Here is a 22,449-nt window from a genome sequence, read left to right as displayed (position 1 = left end):
GGGGGACAGTTAAAGCATCAGTGGAAATCCATTGATAGCATCAGGTCCTCAACACGCCAGGATTTACCTGGGGGCTTGGGTGGGAGTGGTTAGAACTAAATATCCCAAGGGATAGATGTATTATTATTAGGCAGGTGCGAAAGTAATTGCAGTCTTTGCCATTACTTTTAATGGCATCATATCAACTAAAGTGAGACCAGGTGGGGAGGGGGATGAGCACTCAAAGAACCAGGAGTAGCCTGAGTGTGGTTTCCCTTGGCCCAGGCTCAGACCAGGTGTGACCAGGATCGAAACAACCATGGGGACTTTAAAACAAACAAACAAAAAAACAGAAATCAGGCACGGTGGCTCATGCCTGTAATCCCAGTGCTTTGGGAGGCCGAGGTGGATGGATCACTTGAGGTCAGGAGTTCGAGCCCAGCCTGGCCAACATGTTGAAACCCCATCTCTAATAAAAATACAAAAATTAGCCAGGCGTGGTTGTGGGTGCCTGTAATCCCAGCTATTTGGGAGGCTGAGGCAAGAGAATTGCTTGAACCTGGGAGGCGGAGGTTGCAGTGAGCCAAGATGCACCACTGCACTCCAGACGGAGTGATAGAGCAAGACTCCATCTCAAAAAAAAAAAAAAAACAAAAAAAAAAAACCCAAAACCAGATATTGTCAGATCCAAAGAATGTAACTTACTTCAAAATGAACAATATGGCCGGGCATGGTGGCTCACGCCTGTAGTCCCAGCACTTTTGGAAGCTGAGGTGGGAAGGCTGCTTGAGTCCAGGAGTTGGAGACCATCCTGGGGAATATAGTGAGACCCCATCTCTACAAAAAAAATTTGAAAGTTAGCCAGGTCTGGTAGCACCTGCCTGTAGTCCAAGCTACTCTGGAGCCTGAGGTGGGAGGATCACTTGAGCCTGGGGAGGTCAAGTCTGCAGTCAGCTGTCATTGTGCCACTGCACTACAGCCTGGGCAGCGGAGTGATACCCTGTCTCTTAAAAAACATAAAAGAAAATAAACAATGTTTTGCATATGTGTTATACTAATTTCCATGAAATGACCAGGGCCCCTGAATTCTCAGTGTACCTTTGATCCTCTTTGCTCTACATGAATACTTCTTTATGTCTTTTAGTACACACCTTTCTACCATTGAGTCCCTGCCATTGAGGGCTACAGTTCCTCCTGGCCTGACTCCAGGGCTCTCTCTTGCTGTCTTTCCAAAGGCTCTAGACCCTCGCCCCTTAGATGCTCCTTTCTCCACTCTGGCCTTACCGATCAAGAGATTTATTTTCTTGCTGCCTCTAAAGACAAGCAGATGGACTCCTCTTGTTTGAAGATTTTTTATTCTCAACTTGTCACAGTGGGGACACAGACAGCTGAGAGACAAAAATAACAAGCACAGGGAGGTTATGAAGTTTTGGAAGCCTTATATAATCCATGTTGCCACAGACCCTTTCCTGCAGGCACTGACAGTGGAGCCGAATGGGAAGTGTAAGACGGATCAGAGTCCAAATCCTGCTCGGCTTGAGCCACTTCCTAGCTGAGTGATCTTGGGTGAATCAACAGCTTACCCCTGCTAGCCTGAGTCTTCCCTCTGGAAAATGGGGATAACAATACCACTGACCCCTCTGTGTTATCTGAAGATCAAATGAGATTACACATATCCCGTGGCCAGCCTAGTGTCAACACGTAACAGGTGCTCCATAAATAGCTTTGTTTACAGCTTTGTGTTTACAGCTCAGATAGTATTGGAAAGGTCCTTGGACTCCACCTCTCTTTGTCCCTAAAGGTAAGGGTTATTCCTTTTCCATGCCAACCACTTTCGAGCTTGGCGGCTGCAGATGGAACGGGTGGCACCAGTGCATCTCCAGCTGCCTCACCTGTTTACAGAGATGGACTCACAGTTCTGAGGCTACAGGAGGGGCTGGTGGCCTCTTCACTGGGCCCTGGTCACATATGGGTAAAACGTTCCCTCGGAATGCCTTGTACATTTTGTTTCTCACTGGAAAGTAAAAGCTGTCCAGGCAGGGTGGCTCACGCTTGTAATCCCAGCACTTTGGGAGGTCAAGGCAGGTGGATCACCTGAGGTCAGGAGTTCAAAACCAGCCTGGCCAACATGGTGAAATCCTGTCTCTACTAAAAATACAAAAAATTAGCCAGGCATGGTGGTGCATACCTGTAATCCCAGCTACTTAGGAGGCTGAGGCGGGAGAGTTGCTTGAACCTGGGAGGTGGAGGTTGCAGTGAGCCGAGATTACGCCATTGCACTCCAGCCTGGGCAACAGAGTGAAACTCTGTCTCACAAAAAAAGAAAACAAAGAAAAGTAAAAGCCAACAATTCTATTTTCTTTTACATTCTCTCCTCCATCTCAGGGTAGTGAACATAAGGCCTGATTATTGCTGTCCGGGGCAGGAGGCAAAGATAGCCAACCGCCTTGGAACATGTTTTATATCAAAGCGGATTTTCTGTTGGATTCTCGAGCATCTCTGCAGCTCTGAGTTAGAGGTTTTGTTGGAATGCAATCTGACCAGAGCTTTCGCATTAGCCGGGAGAGTAAATCACTGTCCCTGCCATAGTGGGTGGTCACGGGTGAGTCCAGCGAGGCGTCAACACTGCTGTCTCTGAGAATCCACATCCAAGGCACACCTGCCGCTCCAGGTCTCCCTCACACACAGTTGCCACACTTTGATTCTTAGTTAGGATTTGAGATTGGGTTGGGGTTTGAATGCCTCCAATTACTCAACAGAAGTTCTCCTGGGGACGTCTGCACCTACCCCCTTTTCCCTATGACAATGGACATGACAGCGTCTTAGCCCATTTGGGCTGCTATAGCAAATACCTTAGACTGGGTAATTTATAAACAACAGAACTTGATTGCCCACACTTCTGGCAGCTGGGAAGTCCAAGATCAAGGCACCAGTAGATTCGGAGTCTGGCGAGGGCTCGCTCCTCCCAGATGGCACCTTCTGTGTCCTCACACAGTGGAAGGGATGAGTGGGCTCCCCCAGGCCTCTTTAATAAGGGTACTAATCCCATTCACAAGGGTGGAGCTCTTAGGACCTAATTACCTCCCAAAGGCCTCACCTCTTAAAAGCACCACCTTGGGGATTAAGTTTCAATGTATGAATTCTGAGGGGAGACAGAGATGTTTAGATCATAGCACAGAGGTACTAAACATGCTTTATTACTCCTGGAAAAGGAAACCAACATTATAGAGCATCTAATCATGCCAAGCACGAGTGTAGGAATGTTGCGGGCATTATCTCACAGTTTTTCACACCAGCTCTTTAAAAGCAGGAAAAAGGCCAGGCGCAGTGGCTCACGCCTGTAATCTCAGCACTTTGGGAGGCCAAAGCGGGTGGATTACTTGAGGTCAGTAGTTCAAGACTAGCCTGGCCAGCATGGTGAAACCCTGTCTTTACTAAAAATACAAAAATTAGCCAGGCCTGGTGGCAGGCACCTGTAGTCCCAGCTACTTTGGAGGCTGAGGCAGGAGAATCACTTGAACCTGGAAGGTGGAGGTTGCCGTGAGCTGAGATCATGCCACTGTGCTCCAGCCTGGGCGACAGAGTGAGACTCGCTCTCAAAAACCAAACCAAACCAAAACAAAAAGAAGCAGGAAAGAGACGTGAACTGGGGCGGCAAGCCTAATGTTTCCCTGGAACCCAGATGAAAAGTTTCCCTTTGGGAATCAAATTGGGAAAACCCATACCTGGAGGTTAGGAACAAACCAAGCAATCATCTGTGGATGAGGCTCTAGAGGGCTTGGGGCCACAAGAACTTGTACTCAGGCACTACTGGGAGTAATCCCAAGGGGACAAAGCGGAATCTTTGGAATCTATTCACTTGTACTTTATAGTGTAGTGAAGGAGTGCATGAATCGAAAGTGAGAGACGGGCTGGGGAACAGAAGAAAAAAAACCGGGAAGTGCCAGGAGCAGGCTGAGCCTTTCAAATTCCATCCTGCAGCATGTCTGCTGCCCCATGGATGCTACTGTCCTTATTCTTGGGTTGATATATCCTGTTATGTATCCACCTACAAGCACTCCAACTTGGCATCCCCACTCATCAAGCAAGCTCTGGTTGTAATTTTGATGTCTAGGTATTTGGTGTACAGGGAAAGACAGTTGGTTGACATTTTTTACCCCATTTTACCCCATTTTTACCCCTATGGATGTTTAGTGTTGTTATTTATTTATTTATTTTGAGGTAGAGTCTTGCTCTGTCACCCAGGCTGGCATGCAGCTGGTTGACAGTTCTACTTCTCTCCTCTAACAAACAGGCCTCGTGACCTATAGATCAGTCCTAGGAAGTGGTGCGTGCCCTGTAGGCACCAAGGAAGGTTCTTTCCTCTGACACCCCCCTGATCTCGACCCTTGGCAGTATGATCTTGCACTGGCTCCTCTATGGAAGGTCTAAGGAACAAGACAATCATTGTTATTAACTCAATCAATAAATCTGTAGGTATTTACTGGTTCCTAATGAAAAAGGGCAATCTGGGGAGAACAAAGTCATTAAGTGGAAAAAATGAAAGGGCAAGGTTATTATAAGTATTATAAGGTGATGCTCATACATGGGCAGAAAGGAGGAACATCAAAATCTCAAGTAGCACCTAATCCCTTCCATTCCCAGAGATGACTGCATAAATCACGTCGTTTTATCCCTACCGTGCAATTACCAACATCCAGAGTGGACATGATCTGATCCCAGGAACTGCATTATTTATCTAATATTCACCAGAGTCTTTTTCTTTCTTTGTTGACTTTTACTGTTTTTCTCTTTGAAGGAAAACACTTCACTTAGAAATGCCAGTGAATCAATAATATTTATAAAGGGCATTTTAGTTGCTCAGTATGAGGCCAGGAGGGTAATGAATCGTACAAGACATAGTTTCTGCCAGGGCCACTTTGTGCAGCTGCCCAGATTGTGCACTGCACAGCCCTAGCGTGTGCTCTTCACATTGTGTTCCGTGCACTTGGCCCCTTCCCCCAGGGTTGCTCAGTGCAATGTGTGGGATATGGGGAACCTGTGCACATCCAGGAGGCTGATGATGAGGAGTTTGGATGTGAAGGTTACAGCTACATTGTGGAGCCCCCCACAGTGCCTCTGAGGTGAAACACTTTGCTCAGTGTGGGAACTGGGACTGGAAACTGTGAATTCCTTTTGTGGGAGGCTTGGTGCCTATTCATGAGAGGCAAGTTCCTGTGAAGTGACTGGAAATGAAGGTGCGGAAGGCTCCTGGCCATGGGAAGAAGCTGGGATGGGAATAAGCAGAAAGTGCTCCTGCCTTACCTTTAGGCGTCAGGGGTCTCTTCAGGGAAAATAATGGACCAGAAGAAAAGGGTGCTCTCCAGAGCTGTGGCTCTTCCCTCCCTGCCACTGTTGAATGGCCCCTTAAATGTAGCTGGCCGGTAATAGAATCTCTAAAGCCACCATAAAATGAGTCAGCGTGGTTTATCTCAACTCGTGAGTTGATGTCATAGATGAGTCTGGATGTTGGGAAAAATAAATAGACTGTTTTAGTCATTGGGGGTGCCATGATGGAATATCACAGACTGGGTGGCTTAAACAACAGAAATTAATTTTCTTATAGTTCTGGAGACTGGAAAACCAAAGTGAAAGTGTTGGCAGGTTTGCTATCTACTGAGGCCTCTTTCCTCAGCATCTCCCTGTGTCCTCTCATGGTCTCTGGGCACATGCATCCCTGGTATTTCTCTGTGTCCAGATTTTCTTATAAGGACACCAGTGAAATGGAATTAGGGCCCACTCTAACAGCCTCATTTTGACTTAATCACCTCTTTCAGGACCTGATCTCCAAATACAATCACATTTTGAGGTAGTGGGGGTTAGGGCTTGAGCATATGAACTTGGGGGAGATATAATTCAGCCTATAACATAGACCACCAGAAGTACAGTAGGGGAAAGGAAGCTTGTGCTCTAAGGAAGGAGGAACAACACAGGGTCCATAGTGAAATTGCAAGGCTGCTGGTCCCAGAGGGCTGTGGTTCTAAGGCAGCACCAGTTCCAGCGGCCACATACGTGGTAATATATGAATATAGTATGTACCATCTTTAGCGGTGTAGAGAGTTAAGTTGAGGTGACATGTTAAGTTGAGGGATAAATGTTTAAACTGAGTTTGTTGTAATCTTCCTGTTTCTCTCTGGTTCTTCTCATATGTGTAAAAACAACAATCATAATGAATGATTATTACATTGATTTATTAAGTGCTAGAACCATGCTAGAAGTTTGTACAGCACACATTGCCTTCCTCAATCTGTACAACCCTTTCGGGTGGGTCTTAATTGAAGTCTAGGACCCAAAGGCAAACTGAAAGTAGGTGTCGGCTCCAGGAATTGGATCTAGCCTGGCTGACTCCGTGGCTTGTGTCTGTAACCGCTGGGCTGTGGTATAGGCAGAAAGGCTTGGAAAGCAGCACCGGGGGTTAGCTAGTAGCCAGGAAGCCCATCCTTGCCTCTGGCTGTTCAATTCCATGTTAGAGAAGGGACTCTGGTGGATGTGGATCCCAAGGAAGCTGTGTAGGACACTATATAGCTCCCTAAACTCCCTAAGGAAGGATAGTATTTGAATGAGTTTAAGTGTATCTCTGCCTCTAGACAGCATTGGGTGATAGTGTTGGTGGGAGGGAGATTGATTGGTACCTCTTCTCTGATTCTATATTCAATTTCCTTGTCCAGAAAAATTGGATTACTCAAGAGGTTGAGAAAGAGAACATTGGTGATAAAGTTCAGGGAGATGGATTGTACTCAGATGCTCAATCTTTTTGACTCCAGGAAATTGATTACATTCTGCCTCTTTGACAGTGAGGGATGGCTGAGGAACTGAGAATTTCAGCCCCATTCCCAAAGGATGGCTTTTCATGTGTCTAAACAAACCCAAGAGTGATTACTAATTAACCTCTTTCTCTAGAGTCTGCCAAGAGGCCAACTATGGTGGCTTTCTAGAGCCCAAAGTCATAGTCTGGAAATGCTGAGGACCCTTTATGAGAGGAAAGCTCCATCCTTAGGACTGTTGATTTCCACTTCAGAGAAGCTCAGAAACATAACACGAAGGGTAGTTTCTGGCCTCTAGTAGGAGGTGTTATTTACATATTTTTAAAAATGAAGATCAAATAAATGTATCTAGTAACGAGATTGATGACTCCTTGAAGACTCAAGGAATTGCGTCACCTTGATGATTTGTAACTCACATATTTAACAGCAAAAATCAGTTGAAACGTGCTAAGCACTTTCACCTAGTATATTAGGGAAATAACTGATCTTCTGACCGGGAGACCTAACTCCAGCTCTACTCTTTCCTGATCTGTTTATCTCAGTTTAGAGCAGGTGGTCAACAGACATGTGTGGCCTGGATGGATAATCCAATGGGCCAGGGGCAAGACCTTGAGTAAGTCATTGTATTCATCTGCCTCAGTTTTCTCTGATCAAACTCTGATAAACCCTGACCTCTGGGCCTCTCAGGAATGTGATGAGGATCAAATGAGGACATAGATAATCAGTAGTGGCTGACATGTGTCAGCACTTACAACACGACAATCCCTGTTCTAAGTGTTTATAGAGATCTCTTTTACTCCAAACAATGATTTTCTAGATCTACAGCAAAAGTCCTCCAAAATTTGTTTAACTGTCTCTAATTCTTCTCTTTCTAGTCTCATTTGAACCCCTTTCAGTCAGGCTTTTACTAAAGAGTGCTTATCAAAGTGGCCAAGGATGTCCACACGACTAAACCTATTGCCCTGCTCTGCTTCTATTTCTGAACTCTCTCTTCAGCCTTTGCCCCAGTTGGTCACGCCCTGAGAGCCGACTGCTGCCACCACGACCCCATACCTTCCTCACACCCCACCATACTACCATTCCCCTCCCCACCCCCAGTTTTCCAGGATTCTTAGTTGGGGGGGACCCTTCCCTGGCTCTGTGGTGGACTTAACGTCCATCCCACCTCACCGGTTCAGGGACTTCACTGTCAGTAGTAGCACACCCTCCTCCCCCAGCATGTCAAAGTTTTAGGGAAATGGAAAGTCATACACTTACTATCTAGCTCAATCCGCTTGGGTGACAGGTAAGAAACTAGAGCCCCAAAGTCACACAGATACCTAAGGGTAGGGCCAGGAGGAAGCCCCAGCCCCTTGCCTCCTGCTCCAGGGCTCCAAAAGGCAACATCTCCTATGGAAAGCAATGTAAAGACTGTAACAATTCACAAATCAAGGCTACAAAACTTTGCTTCCCAATTTGCACTCCAACTTTCAACTAATTTAGAATTCAAAATAAGGTTTGCAAAATGTCTATCATTTCACATTTTCTATAGTTAATGAAAAATTTAACTTTCGTGATGGGTCTTGTCATCACTCGTACTCTATGTCCATTGGGGACAAAAGGGGACCCCAGAGGATACTGTCCAAGGGCAACAGGAGAGTTAGAATAATCCAGGTCAAATGCAGGCAGGGTACACTACTTATAAGCTTCCTTCACAGATATTTTTAGACCTGCTTTCGAATATATTGTATCATTTAAGGAGCAGCTACTGTGTTTCTAGCATCAACTGGTTATGTTTACATATTATGATATTCAACACTCTCAAAACCTTAGGAAACAAGAGTAACTACTATTTATCAGTCACCTACTATGTGCCATGAATTCAGCATTCATTACTGCCAATTCTCACAAAGCCCCTCTCTTCCTCAGGGCCAGAAACCCAAGTCAGAGTTCACTATTTGCCACTGGTCCCCAGAGTAAACATGATCACTCTTCCAACTCTACACATGAGTAAATTGAGGTCTGGAGAGATTTGGCAACTTGTCTCCCAGTTTGACCTGGAAGGAAAACTTACTGAGGTCATGGCAGTTGGTGGAGTAGGAAGTGAACAGGCTGGGCTCCTTTGGGGTCAATGCACAACTCCCGTGTGTTCTTGGACAAGTTTCCAAGTGTCCAAGTTTCTGTAGCAGATGGCAGGTGAGCAAGTCCCAGGATGTCTGGGATAGCCCCGAGCACTTCTGAGGAGGGGCCATTGCTGACCTGGGTTGTTGAGTAAGCTTGGGGAGCTGGGATCACATGTGTCTTCCTTCGGGTCCAGCTCTAGTACATTGTCCCTGGAAAGCCACTTTCCAAACAGTGGGAAAAGCATTACTCTAATTACAGGAGTCCTTTGAAAGCCCCTCAAGAAATTGTCAAAAAGCCCCGAATGGTTTTTGTTTGTTTGTTTGTTTTTTGAGATGGAGTTTCGCTTCGTCCCCCAGGCTGGAGTGCAGTGGTGCGATCTTGGCTCACTGCAACCTCTGCCTCCAGGGTTCAAGCGATTCTCCTGCCTCTGCCTCCTGAGTTGCTGGAGTTACAAGGCATATGCCACCACACCAGGCTAATTTTTGTATTTTTAGTAGAGATGGGGTTTCACCACATTGGCCAGGCTGGTCTTGAACTCCTGGCCTCAGGTGATCCACCTGCCTTGGCCTCCCAAAGTGCTGGGACTACAGGTGTGAGCCACTGCACCTGGCCTCCAAATGGTTTCTTCAAGTAAACAAAATTAGAAAAAGGAAAATGAAGGTGGCCCTGTACCAGAGAAGAAAAATATAATTCACAAGAACAACAAACATAGGGAATGGAGAACAAAGCTGATTTTTATTTTTGTTGTTCTATTTTACTAAATGATTCTTCTGTGTCAGTGCTGTGCTATAAATATAGGCTAATTTCCATTTCCTCCTGCAAGCATTGGACAGATTTTACCCTCGTCTTGTCATGAGTCAGAAAGGAAGGATATTTACTATGTACTGACTGTGTGAAATAGTCAGCTGGGGTGTTGGAGTCACCTGACTAGGTCTTCCTTCCAGAATCCAGCATCATTTTTCACTCTCCTCTCACCCATTGGTTGAACTGAATTAGAAGGCAGAGGAACATGGATGACACAGAGCTCAGAGGCCAGCCTCCTTGGGCATAGAGGAGGTGCAGAGGGAATCTGGAGGCTGGGTCTGCAGGGGCAGATGGAGGATGTCTACCACAGCCCCCATGCTGAGAGCTGGGAGGGGCACGATGATCAGGGCCATCCGACAAGATGCTTAACCTGGCTTTGAACTTGGCTCATTGCTTCTGCAGATGAAGACTGGGGCTCCTCAGCAAGCCTGGGTCCTCCCATAGAATGTCCCCGGGATCTTTCCAAGGCTGAAAAGTTACACCGCTGGGAGAAGGCATCTGATAGAGTGGGTCTCCTGGCTTCTAGTGGACTGACTAGGAGCCAGGAGACCTGGGATCCAGCGCAGATTCTTCCATGTGGAGTGTGTGACTGTGGGCAGGCCCCCTTTCTGGGCCTGATTCCTCGTCCGTGAATTTGTAGATTTAACCTAACCCAGAGGCCTCAGCCCTCCTTGTGTGTCTGAATCCCCCAGGAAACCTTAAAAACCGTCAGCCTGCCCAAGCCTCACCCCCAGAGCTGCCATTTCTCTCGGCTGAGAGTGAGCCTGGGCACTGACATTTTTATAAACACACCCAGGCGAGTCTCATGTTGGGCTGGGATAGTGAATCTGGACTAGACCACCACATCCAGTTCTGGAATTCCATTTCCAGGGGTTAAGTTCTCCTCTTTTTTCTTCCTTTTCTTTTTTGAGACAAGATCTCGCTTTCTCACCCAGGCTGGAGTGCAATGGCGTGATCATGGCTCACTGCAGCCTTGACCTCCCAGGCTCAGGTGATCCTCCCACCTCAGCCTCCCAAGTAGCTGGGACTGCAGGCATGTGCTACAATGCCTGGTTAATTTTTTGTAGGGACAGATTCTCGCCATGTAGCCCAGGCTGGTCTCAAACTTCTGGACTCAACTGATCCGCCCACCTTGGCCTCCCAAAGTTCTGGGATTACAGGTGTGAGCCACTATGACCAGCCCAGCTCTTTACTTCTCCATGGCAATAGCACAGAAGGAAATAGGCACTCTGTTGAGGCTCAGCTGGCACGTTTGTGATAATCATTTAGTCCTCACAACAGTTTCTAGGCTGTCATAGTTATCACACCCATTTTTATAGTTGAAGTAATTGAAGTCAGAAAGTTTTGCCATCTTTTCATCAATATTTACTGAGCTCTACAGCATGTCAGATACCATCGTAGGTGCTGGGGATACACGATGAACAAAACAGACCAACTCCCTGCTCTCCAGGAGCCCAGGTCCTAGCCTGGAGATGGATGGTGACAGTGGGTCCCTGGTTTTCCTGGGATTATTAACACCCGTTAACTATTCTTAGCATGCCCTTTCATTCCCAAAATGTCCTAATTTGGGCAATAAATTATATTTTTATTCCATAACTAATAAAAATGTGAACATGGCTGGGTACAGTGGCATGTGCCTGTAGTCCCAGCTACTCAGGAAGCTGAGGTGGGAGGAGTGAGTTGGAAGAATGAGTTCTGGAGTTAGAGCTGTAGTGAGCTGTGATCATGCCTGTGAATAGCCACGACACTCCAGCCTGGGCAACATGGTGAGACCCCATCTCTAAAAAAACAAAACAAAAAACAGCAAAAAAATGAACATCATAGATGGTGATAAAGACATCGAAGGAAGTGACCACAACATTGTCTTCTCTAAAAAATTCTATGATTTATATGTTTCTTAAAGTCTTTAACATCAAGACACTGTGGCTGACTCAGTTGGGAGAGGGGCTGCTGGGATTGGGTGATCACAGAACATCTCCCTGAGGAGGTGGCATATCAATTGAGGTGTGAATGGTAAGGAGTTGCTGGCCATGCAGAAACCCAGGAGTGGTGTTTAGGTGATGGGAACAGCAAGTGCAAAGGCCCTGAGGTAGGAATAAGCTTGTTTGTTGTTTCTGAGAGATTAAAGATAGTCACTGTGGCCAATACCCAGTGGGTGCCTGGAAGGTGGAAGGAGATGAGGTCCAAGAATTCTCGAGGACTTTGTCAGCTATGAGAGGGTTTGGATGTTATCCTCAGGGCAATGGGAGGCTTAAGCTGGGGAGAGCTATGATTAAATTCAGTGGTTCTCAACCAGGGGCCCCCAGGGAACATTTGGCAATGCCTGGAGACATTTTCGGCTGTCACAATTAGGAAGGGGGAAGGTGCTACTGGAATCCAGTGGGTAGAGGACAGTGATGCCACTAAACAACAAACAGGTATTGAGCCCAAAATGTCAACAGTGCTGAGGTCTTTCTTTAAAAGTTCACTCTGCACTGTTGGTGGGGATGTAAAATGGTGGTTCACACTGGTAATCCCAGCACTTTGGGAGGCCGAGGCGGGTGAATCACCTGAAGTCAGGAGTTTGAGACCAGCTTGGCTAACAAGGCCAAACCTCGTCTCTACTAAAAATACAAAAATTAGCCAGGCCTGGTGGTGGGTGCCTATAATCCCAGCTACTCGGGAGGTGGAGACAGGAGAATCGCTTGAACCCAGGGGCGGAGGTTGCAGTGAGCCGAGATCGCGCCACTGTACTCCCAGCCTGGGTGGAAGAGTGAAACTTCGTCTCAAAGAAAAGAAAAAACTATGGCAGTTCCTCAAAAATTTAAAAATTGAATTTACTTATGATCCAGCAATATCACTTCTGGGCATATATCCAAAAGTATTGAAAGCGAGGTCTCAGAGAGATATTTGTACACCCATATTCATAGTGCCATTATTCACAATAGCCAAAAGGTGGAAACCACTAGAATTTCCGTCAGTGGAAGAATGAATAAACAGAATGTGATATACACACCATGGGCAGTTATTCAGCCTTAAAAAGGAAGGAAATTCTGACACAGTCTACAACATGGATGAGTACATTATGCTGCGTGAAATAAGAACAAACACTGTATCAATACACTTATATGAGGTACCTAGAGTACTCAACTTTATAGAAACAGAAAATAGAATAGTAGTTGCTAGGGGCTGGGGGAAGGGAGAAATGAGGAGTTGCTGAATGGGTACAGAGTTTTGGTTTTGCAAGATGAAAAAGTTCTGGCCTGGCACAGTGGCTCACGCCTGTAATCCCAGCACTTTGGGAGGCTGAGGTGGGCAGACCACAAGGTAAGGAGCCTGAAACCAAGCTGGCCAACATACTGAAACCCCATCTCTACTAAAAATACAAAAATTAGCTGGGCATGGTGGTGCACGCCTGTAGTACCAGCTACTCGGGAGGCTGAGGCAAGAGAATCACTTGAACCCATGAGGCGGGGGTTGCAGTGAGCAGAGATCGCACCACTGCACTCCAGCCTGGGCGACAGGGCGAGACTCCGTCTCAAAAAAAAAAATATCCTGGAGATTGATTGCACAATAATATGAATATTGTTACCATTACTAAACTGTACACTTAAAAATGGTTAAGATGGTAAATTTTTCACTATTTGTATTTTATCACAATGAAAGAAAAAATATCTCTGACTACTAGGTGGAGAATGGACGGTTGAATGGGTACTATGGCAGCAAGGAAACTGGTTAATAGGTTATTGCAGTGATTCAGACTAGAGATGATGGCTTGGATGTGGTGGGTAGCAATGAGATACTTGGGCAGATTTAAGGTATCTTGTTGCGGTGGAGACAAGAGGACCTGCTGCTTGTCAGGACATGGGAATTAGGTGATATGCTTAATTCCCTAATATGCCTAATAGCTAATAGGTATTAGGATTAGGTCACTCATCTGATAAATGGCAGAGCTGGGGCTTGAATGCTTGGCTGCCTCTTAAGCTCACACTCTCACTTCCTTTTCAAATATCCACCCTTCCAACATCGTCTCTCTGGACTAGACATCTCACTGGGACAGCATTTGCTGCCGCTTTGGTCTGTTTCATGCTATTGGGCAAATGGTAACGACTTCACAAGAGCGACTTCTAAAAAATGGCATGACATGTATTTTTCAAAGCCATCAGCTTTAAAACACAGGTTTTATTTCAGATTATTGCATACTGAGCTGAGGTTTCTGCCAGCGGCTCACAGTTACACCATATCCTTTGCAATTGTGCTTTTGCGTGGCTTTAATTGTCATGGAGGCACACAGGAATGTGGTTTTATGTACACTCTGTGGATGGGATCACAGAGATTATTTGAGCTGCCAGCTGAGACCCTTCCAATGCTGCAGAAATTCTTCCCAATACCTGGCCAGGGGGCAGCCAGCAGGTTTGTTTACACCTCTGTTCCTTAATGTTCAGGTTGCTAGGAAACCAGACAAACATCACCAAAAAGGCTGTCTGAGGTCACTGGAGGCCCAGCTGTGTTAATAGCCACAAATTGCAATCAAGCTTCCCTGGTTGCCAAGGTCTTCTGAAGAGGCTGAGAGTGCACCGATTGCATTGTGTGGCCAGTTTGTTCTCTCTCTCTCGGACTTTTCCTTACCTGGCCCAAGAAAAGGCTCTCATGCAGGCAATAAAGAGAGGCTGGTGAAATCTTAGTCTGCTGATCTCAGCCATTATTCAGGGTGTGACTGGATCTCAACAAAGCAGAAAGCTTCTGCTATTTCTGAAGAATACGTACGTGCAACAAATGATGGTGTCAGCAGTGTGTGTGTGTGTGTGTGTGTGTGTGTGAGTGTTGGGTAGGGAGGGTGAGTGGAGAAACTTAACCACCTCTTCAAGACGTATTTTTAAGGACTTCCCCTCCGTTTTTCTTAATGGCTGAGTCATAGTAATTGATGCTGCTGCTATAAAGCAGGTGTTCTCAAACTGTGGTCCTCAGATCGGTAGCATCAGCATCACCTGGGAACTTGTTAGGAATGCAGATTCTCAGGCAGCACCGCAGACATGCGGAATCAGTCACTCTGGAGGTGGGGCCAGCAATCTGTTTCAATAAGACTGCAGGGGATTCTGATGTGTGCTCAAGGTGGAGAGCCACGGAAAACTCTAGTCTCCGGAATCCAGCATTTACCTACTGAGTGACCTTGGGCAGTTTATTTCTAGTCCACAAGCCTCAGCCTACCGTGATGAGATATTACATGCCCAGCGCCTGGCATATGTCAGAGATGCTGAATTGATCCTTTGCCAATAAAACAAGCTTCACAGCAGCCTATGATTTGTTAGCTAGTAGCTATGTGTTCAAAAAGAAGTTGCTTCTGGGAAAACTGAAGATTACTGTTTTGATGTGTCCTTTCTTATCTCAAAATCTGAATCACTGACTTCTTCTATGATTCAGACTCTCCGCTTCTCAGAAAAAAGGAAGCTGGGTCACGGCATCTGTTCTTCCTGTTGCTCAAGGTGCCTAACTGAACTTGTAGTGACTTTGTACACAGAAGGTCAGGAAGACAGAAGGGTCCTCCCCTTCTTCATAGCCCCTTTGGTCTCGGAAACCCCTGGATCCATAGTCAGATGCCCTCCCCTAGGAGACTGATCGTTCCTAAGATGTCTAGGAACCAAGACACATCCCCCAGGGGCAGCTGCTCCTTCACCACCCAGAGACACTGCCCCTTACCCTGGGGGACAGTCTTTAGAGGCCAATCTGTAACTAGGCTGAGGTTTACAAGTTTTCTTGTGCCCCACCCAAACTCTGAGGCAAAGGTTATTGGTGGCAAGCAAGAGAAAAGAGAAATTATGTATAACTCCTCCCAGGCCACCAAGCACTGTTTGCTCTCACCTCTTAACTCAGGATGGAATACTGAGATTCTAGAAATAATGACTACCAGGCAATCATTATGTGCCAGCCAGATGCTAAGTGCCTTCTATATATCACCTTATTTAATTTTCATGACGACTCCCAAAGAAGACTTTATCTCCATTTTACAGATGAGGAAATGGAGGCATAGAAATATTCAGCACTCTGTGGATGCCTATGGTCTCATAACTAGAATTGTAATGGAGGCGGGATTCATATGCTTGGGGACAGAGCCAGGGATGCTACCTCCCAGGCTATGTGATGCTGGCTGCTGTTGAGTTTGTTGAGTTGTTGTTGTTGTTGTTTTCTTTCTTTCTTTCTTTCTTTCTTTCTTTCTTTCTTTCTTTCTTTCTTTTTTCTTTCTCTTTCTTTCTCTCTCTTTCCTTCCTTCCTTTCCTTCCTTCCTTTTTCCTTTCCTTTCCTTTCCTTTCCTTTCCTTTCCTTTCCTTTCCTTTCCTTTCCTTTCTTGACAGAGTTTCACTCTTGTTGCCCAGGCTGGAGTACAATGGTGCCATCTCAGCTCACTGCAACCTCCTCCTCCTGGGTTCAAGCGAATCTCTTGCCTCAGCCTCCCAAGTAGCTGGGATTACAGGCATGCAACACCACACCAGGCTAATCTGGTATTTTTTAGTAGAGATGGGGTTTTACCATGTTGGTTAGGCTGGTCTCAAACTCCTGACCTCAAGTAATCACTTACCTCGGCCTCCCAAAGTGCTGGGATTGCAGGCATGAGCCACTGTGCTCGGCCTGGTTTTATTATTTTTCTTAATGCATGGCATGAAATTTAAAAATATGGAATGCTTCACGAATTTGCATGTCATCCTTGAGCAGGGGCCATGTGAATCTTCTCTGCATCATTTCAGTTTTAGTATATGTGCTGCTGAAGCGAGCACTGCTGTGGAGTTTTGATGGCTCAACATCATTGTACAACCTGGGCATCAGGGGACAATTGAAGCGGCTGTGGTCTTAACCTGGGTTACACATGAGAATTGCCCAGGGAGTTTTAAAAAAATATTCACATCTGGGTCCTCCCCAGAGTTTCTGATGTCATTGCATTGGGTTGTGGATTGGGCTCTGGGAGGTTTGAAAGCTCTTCTGATGATTCCAACAGCAGCCAGAATGAAGAAACTCTGCCATAGACCTGAATGAGGCTTCAGAGGTTTGCAGGCCCCTGGGTGTGTGCAGATGGGTGGCCGCCCTGTTGATGGAGATTTGGCCTTTATTTTTTGGCCCTTTCTGATGTAATCACCTTTTCACAAACAAACAAACAAACATAAAAATAAACCTCATCCAGTCCCCAAAGCTTTCCACCAACATGGAAGCTTGCTTTTCTACAAGTCTGAAGGGAAAGGGAAACTTTGCACCTTTCAGAAGAAAGTCTGACTTTGGGGAACACATTTGCCCAGCGTCTCATTCAAGTCTGTCTTCCTGGATATTAACAGCCCCTTTTCCCCCAAACATAGAAATGATACATTCTAAATACATCAACCTGTTTTCTACAAAAGCTTCTTATGTATTATAAGGTTAAAAGTACCCTGATTTGGTAATAAATAAGTAGCATGATTTTATTTTTTAAATAAACATCCCCAGAGTTTATAAATCCAAGGGAGTATTTTCCTCCTCAAATAAATCTATTTGAGAATCTCTAAGAGAGATCTGTTTTAATGATGTGATCACTCAACACTCAATGGGATCTTTCTTCCAGAATTGCCTTAGAACTGCATTAATAACAGACATCCCAAGGTGATTTTAATCATTGCTCTGCTCTTCAATCAAACTGGATTTACTTCATTCTTTGATGACTTTATTTCCCCAATGTGGCTCTAGATAAAGTCTAACAATTTCTTTTTTTTTTTTTTTTTTTTTTGAGACGGAGTCTCGCTCTGTCACCCAGGCTGGAGTTCAATGGCACGATCTTGGCTCACTGCAAGCTCCAAAGCTCCACTTTGCTGGTTCATGACATTCTCCTGTCTCAGCCTCCGGAGTAGCTGGGACTACAGGCCCCACCACCATGCTCGGCTAATTTTTTGTATTTTTAGTTGAGACGGGGTTTTGCCATGTTAGCCAGGATGGTCTTGATCTCCTGACCTCATGATCCGCCTGCCTTGGCCTCCCAAAGTGCTGGGATAACAGGCTTGAGCCACCGTTGTCGGCCAACAATTTCTGATATTCAAATTATCCTAAGAGAATTAATGCAGGAACAGAAAACCAAATACCACATGTTCTCACTTATAAGTGGGAGCTAAGTGTTGAGTACACGTGGATATAAAGATGGGAGTAATAGACATGGGGAACTACTAGAGCGGGGAGGCTGGGAAGGGGTGAGGGTTGAAACACTACCTATTGGATCCTATATCTGGGTGATGGGATCATTTGTACACCAAACCTCAGCAACACACAACTTACCCATATAACAAACCTGCACATGTACCCCCGAGACTAACATAAAAGTTGGACAAAAAAAATAGGAAATGTTTCTAAATAGAATATTTCTCTAGATTTTTCTAGAGAAAGATCCTGAGGACTCATTGTTCAGCAAGTTGTCCTAAATCCTTTCTTGCAATGGTGTTGGTGGGTGGGGAAGGACAGGTAAGTAGAATGACAGCTGGTTACATTGATGGTGCTGGTATTTTGAGTTAATCTGGAGATAAAGTTCTAGCCCCATTAAATAATCAAGTAACCCGGCATCATTACCGAACCTCCTGTGCTTCAGTTTCATCAGCTGTTAAAGGGGACAAGAACATCTCATGATTGTTTCATGATTATTTCCAGAATGTCTGTAAAGCACATGGTACACAGTAGATATTTTAAATGGTAAACTATTATGATTTAATGAAGACATTGCATGATGAACGTTTTCCTGAATACCTGTTAAATACAGAACAGATACAAACCAAGTAAAATCTTAGCCTCTGACGTTTGAGACTCACATTCATTTATGCAAAGAGCCAACGAATGTTTATCGAGTTCCTACTCTATTCTGGGCCCTTCTAGGTCCACGTGCTAGGAGGGTTCAGAGCAGCAGAATCCCATTGCAAACACCCATACGTTTGCATCTGGAGTTGACAGCCATGTGGGGTGGCTACAGCAGGCATAGACCTGTAGAGGGGATAAGGCCCTTCAGGTGAGCCCACTGAGGAGCAGACCTTCTGGGGGTCACTAAAAGACCTCCTCAGCCAGGCCACCCTGCCACTCTCTTCAGTCCCTGAAGTTAGGGGGAAGGAGGCTGGAGGCTGCCACCTGTCTCAGGCAGGTAAGTCTGGCAAGTGGACATGGGCCTTTTCTTTTTTTGAGTCAGAGTCTCTCTCTGTTGCCCAGGCTGGAGTGTAGTGGTATGATCTTGGCTTACTGCAACCTTCACCTCCCGGGTTCAAGTGATTCTCCTACCTCAGCCTCCAGAGGAGCTGGGACTACAGGCATGCTGCGCCACCGCGTCCAGCTAATTTTTATATTTTTAGTAGAGATGGGGTTTCACCAATTTGGCCAGGCTGGTCTCGAACTCCTGACCTAAAGTGATCCTCCTGCCTCAGCCTCCCAAAGTACTAGGATTACAGGTGTGAGCCACTGTGCCTGGCCAATGTGGGCCTTTTCTAAATTGAGATGTTGTTTGCCTTCATCGGAGTGCAGTAAGTTGTTTGCCTTCATCGGAGGTTTGCAAATGCAGCTGAAGGGAGCCCTGGTTCTGTGCCAGCCTCTTTTTTATTTTATTCGTTTATTTATTTATTTTGGAGGCGAAGTTTTGCTCTTTTTGCCCAGACTGGAGTGCAATGGCACGATCTCAGCTCACTGCAACCTCTGCCTCCTGGGTTCAAGTGATTCTCCTGCCTCAGCACCCAAGTAGCTGGGATTACAGTCATCCACCACCAGGCCTGGCTAATTTTTGTATTTTTAGTAGAGACAGGGTTTCACCATGTTGGCCAGGCTGGTCTCAAACTCCAGACCTCAGGTGATCTGCCCGCCTCAGGCTCCCAAAGTGCTGGGATTACAGGCATGAGCCACCATGCCCGGCGCACCAGCCTCTTTTTTAAACCATTATTAAGTTCTCTGTTTTCAGGCAGGTGTCTGCTGGGGTTCTGACAGATATTTCCTCTGACCCATATGATGAATTGTGTCCAAGGGTAATAGATCAAGGAGAAAAACAAACCCACAAACCAACAAAAGGAAAGAAACATATTTTATCAGATTTAAAGATGTCTCTGTTGTGCCTCATGGGTACATTTTCCTTGATTTTCACGGGGATCCCATGAGCTTGGCAGGAGTGTGTGATCTCACTACATAGGTACACACACAGTACTAATGGAGGCTGAGCACAGATGACAGAACTGGAGACAAGCTCCCGGAAACTCAGGTCCCTGGGAGGTGGCCCTGGCCTCTGGGGTGAGTCTGTGTTTCTCTCTGCATCAGAAGCTCCTCCTTGGAAATGTGGCCATTGTGATGCTGTTTGCCTTTTTGGTTCCAATTCTCTGGTTACTCTTCATAAGTGCCCTATGCTGAGATGTCTGGCTGTCTCAGTTCTGCTTTCAGGAAAGAAGAGAAGGGCTTGTTGGCCCAGCTTGGGCCAGAGTTTTAAGGGGAAGGAGGATGAGTCTGGGGTATAATATTGGGGCCACAAGAAGCTGAGTAGGATAAAGATGAGACCCAGGAGGACAGCAAGGGGTCCCTGGTATTAGGGGAGAACCCTTCTACACATCTTCTTAGCTGGGCGTGTGTGTGTGTGTGTGTGCGCACACATGTGCACACACACACAGGGCTTCTGCTGCTGTTGCTAGGGGATATTATTCCCTCATAGACAAATCCCAAGTCCAGTCAGAAGACATTTGTGAGCTCCTTGGAGTTCCAGATCCAGGATAGGTTAGCTCAAAAGTAGAACTGGTTTGTTCAATGCGCTCCTCGTTGTTTCACTTCTACAGGAGGAGGCTTTCCTTGAGCTTATGGAAAAAGGAGAAACAGGGCCCAGATTCCGCTCAGGCCTCCCCTTCTCATGGGGTAATGGACCAGCTGGAAGCAGGTAGAAGTCACTCCTGTCTTCTGAAGGATGCCTTGTTTCTCAGTGTTGCGGAAGATCTCTGACCCAGGGAGTCAGAAGGCCCGGGTTGAGGGCCTGCCCTGTCCCCCTGCCTGCCTGCACTTGGGAAGGGCTTTACACCTTTCTGCATGTCAGTGTCTTGCTCTTCCATGGACGTCGTAACCCTTGTCCTTGCTCCCAATTTTGAGGATCCAATAAAGCAATGGAGGATGAGCAAGTACACTGAGAAAATCAAGGCTTTCTCATTCAGCGTCATAGGTTTCACTCTATGAACAAACAGAATAGAAGCTCAGCTTTTCTGCCCTCAGTGATGATGCCAGAATTGATCTTATTTGCTCCTGGATTTGAGACTGGTGTACTTGAGCATTGGAAGCTGAACAAGACTTTCCTATGTGACTTGGGTCGTATTTGCTTCAGTAACTATCCTGCTCTCCCCACACTTCTGCATGCCTGTCCCCATCCAGAGTGTCTGTCATTGGTTTTAACCCTTCAGAATAGCCACCTGGTGCTCCAAGGTGACATGGTGGGTGTGCAGCCCTCCTTGCTCGCTGATAACTTGGCGGCTTTTTCTAGGATGGGTACTCATTAACGCTTTCTAACCATCTTGCAAAGGAAGACGTCTGAAGCAGGGTGTTGATTGCGATGGGTTTGATGCACAACTTGTGTGAACAATTACAGAAGTGACAAGTTGTTTTCTTTCCTCTTTTCTTAAAATGGCTAATTTGGGCAAAGAAGAAAAAAAAATCCAAGTCTCTAAGATTTGAAAGAGTGCTTGCCTAGTCTTCTTCCTGGAGGAGCAAATGGGAGAAGTGAGGTATTGCCACCCATCTGCTGGGTTGAATGAGAACCTTGGCAGGCTGCCATGCCTTGAATGTCCCTTGGGCCCCAGTGACTGAGACTTATTAGGGTAAAGTTGGAAGAGAGGGGCTCAGGACAGTCACTATATTTGTAGCTTGTAACAGTCCAAACTGGAGGGTTGACTAAGTTGAAACTATATAATCTCATTCATAAAATGGTGATACTTAAGCTGAATAATTTCTGAGATCCTTTTAGTTTGACTTAATTTAAATTGTTTGATTTTAAGAGGAGAATGAGAAATTCAAATTTTACCTAGGTATTTCTGATCCATTTAGTCTTATATCCACAAGATAGACATATGGACTTTGAAGAACTTCAAAAAAGTACAGGTTTCTACATTATCTACTTGGTAAGGATAATCTAATATAGTCCCATAATGCACAACCTCAATTATTATATAAGCACTTACTGAGAAAATATATGGCTACCAGTGTCTAGACGGGGTCCTGTTATTTTCCTGTTTGCAATAAAGCTGAGAAGAATTCATATACATAAGAAAAAGAACACATGGAAAATTGATTAAATGCCAAAGCAGAAGTAAAAAATGGTATGGGACCTCTAGAGGAATGAACGGAAGCATTTGACTTGCAAGAATGAGGAAGCTGACTCAGAAGATGGGCCTTAGAGAATGAAAATTATTTCTGTTCTATTAGAAAGAATGGAGGCAGTGATTCCAGGCAGAGGTAGCATGCAAGCAAAAACAGGGAGGCCTGGAAACACATGACTTATTCAGGCCCCAGTGAGGCATAAGCAGAATGAAGGGGGTGGGTGATGAAAATACTGGCAAGGAGTTAAATATGAATCAGATTATGGAGACCTTGAAGGTCAGGTAAATACAGACACATATGCACTAGGGGAATTACTTGTTTCTATCTGTATTTAATTATACACGATTATTACCAAGTGGCATTATTAGCAAGAGGAATTGATCTTGGTGAGACTGGAGGCAGAGGCCAGTCAGAGAGATCTGTTGTTTTGGGAGAGTTATACTGTGGGCCCAAGCTGGGGGAGGCTCGAGCA

General features: G+C 45.7%; 1 non-coding gene across 1 annotated transcript; it reads right to left on the bottom strand.

The window, feature by feature from the left end:
- Positions 1 to 16,331: 16,331 nt before the first annotated feature.
- On the bottom strand, positions 16,332 to 16,438 carry LOC115830772. The gene has a single exon (XR_004026311.1). It is a non-coding gene; the product is annotated as a U6 spliceosomal RNA (small nuclear RNA).
- Between the last annotated feature and the right edge of the window lie 6,011 nt (positions 16,439 to 22,449).

This window comes from Nomascus leucogenys, chromosome 16, assembly GCF_006542625.1.
Source record: "Nomascus leucogenys isolate Asia chromosome 16, Asia_NLE_v1, whole genome shotgun sequence".
Taxonomy (NCBI): Eukaryota; Metazoa; Chordata; class Mammalia; order Primates; family Hylobatidae; genus Nomascus; species Nomascus leucogenys.
Note: the sequence above shows the minus strand (reverse complement) of the source record. Positions and strands in the feature narration are given on the sequence as shown.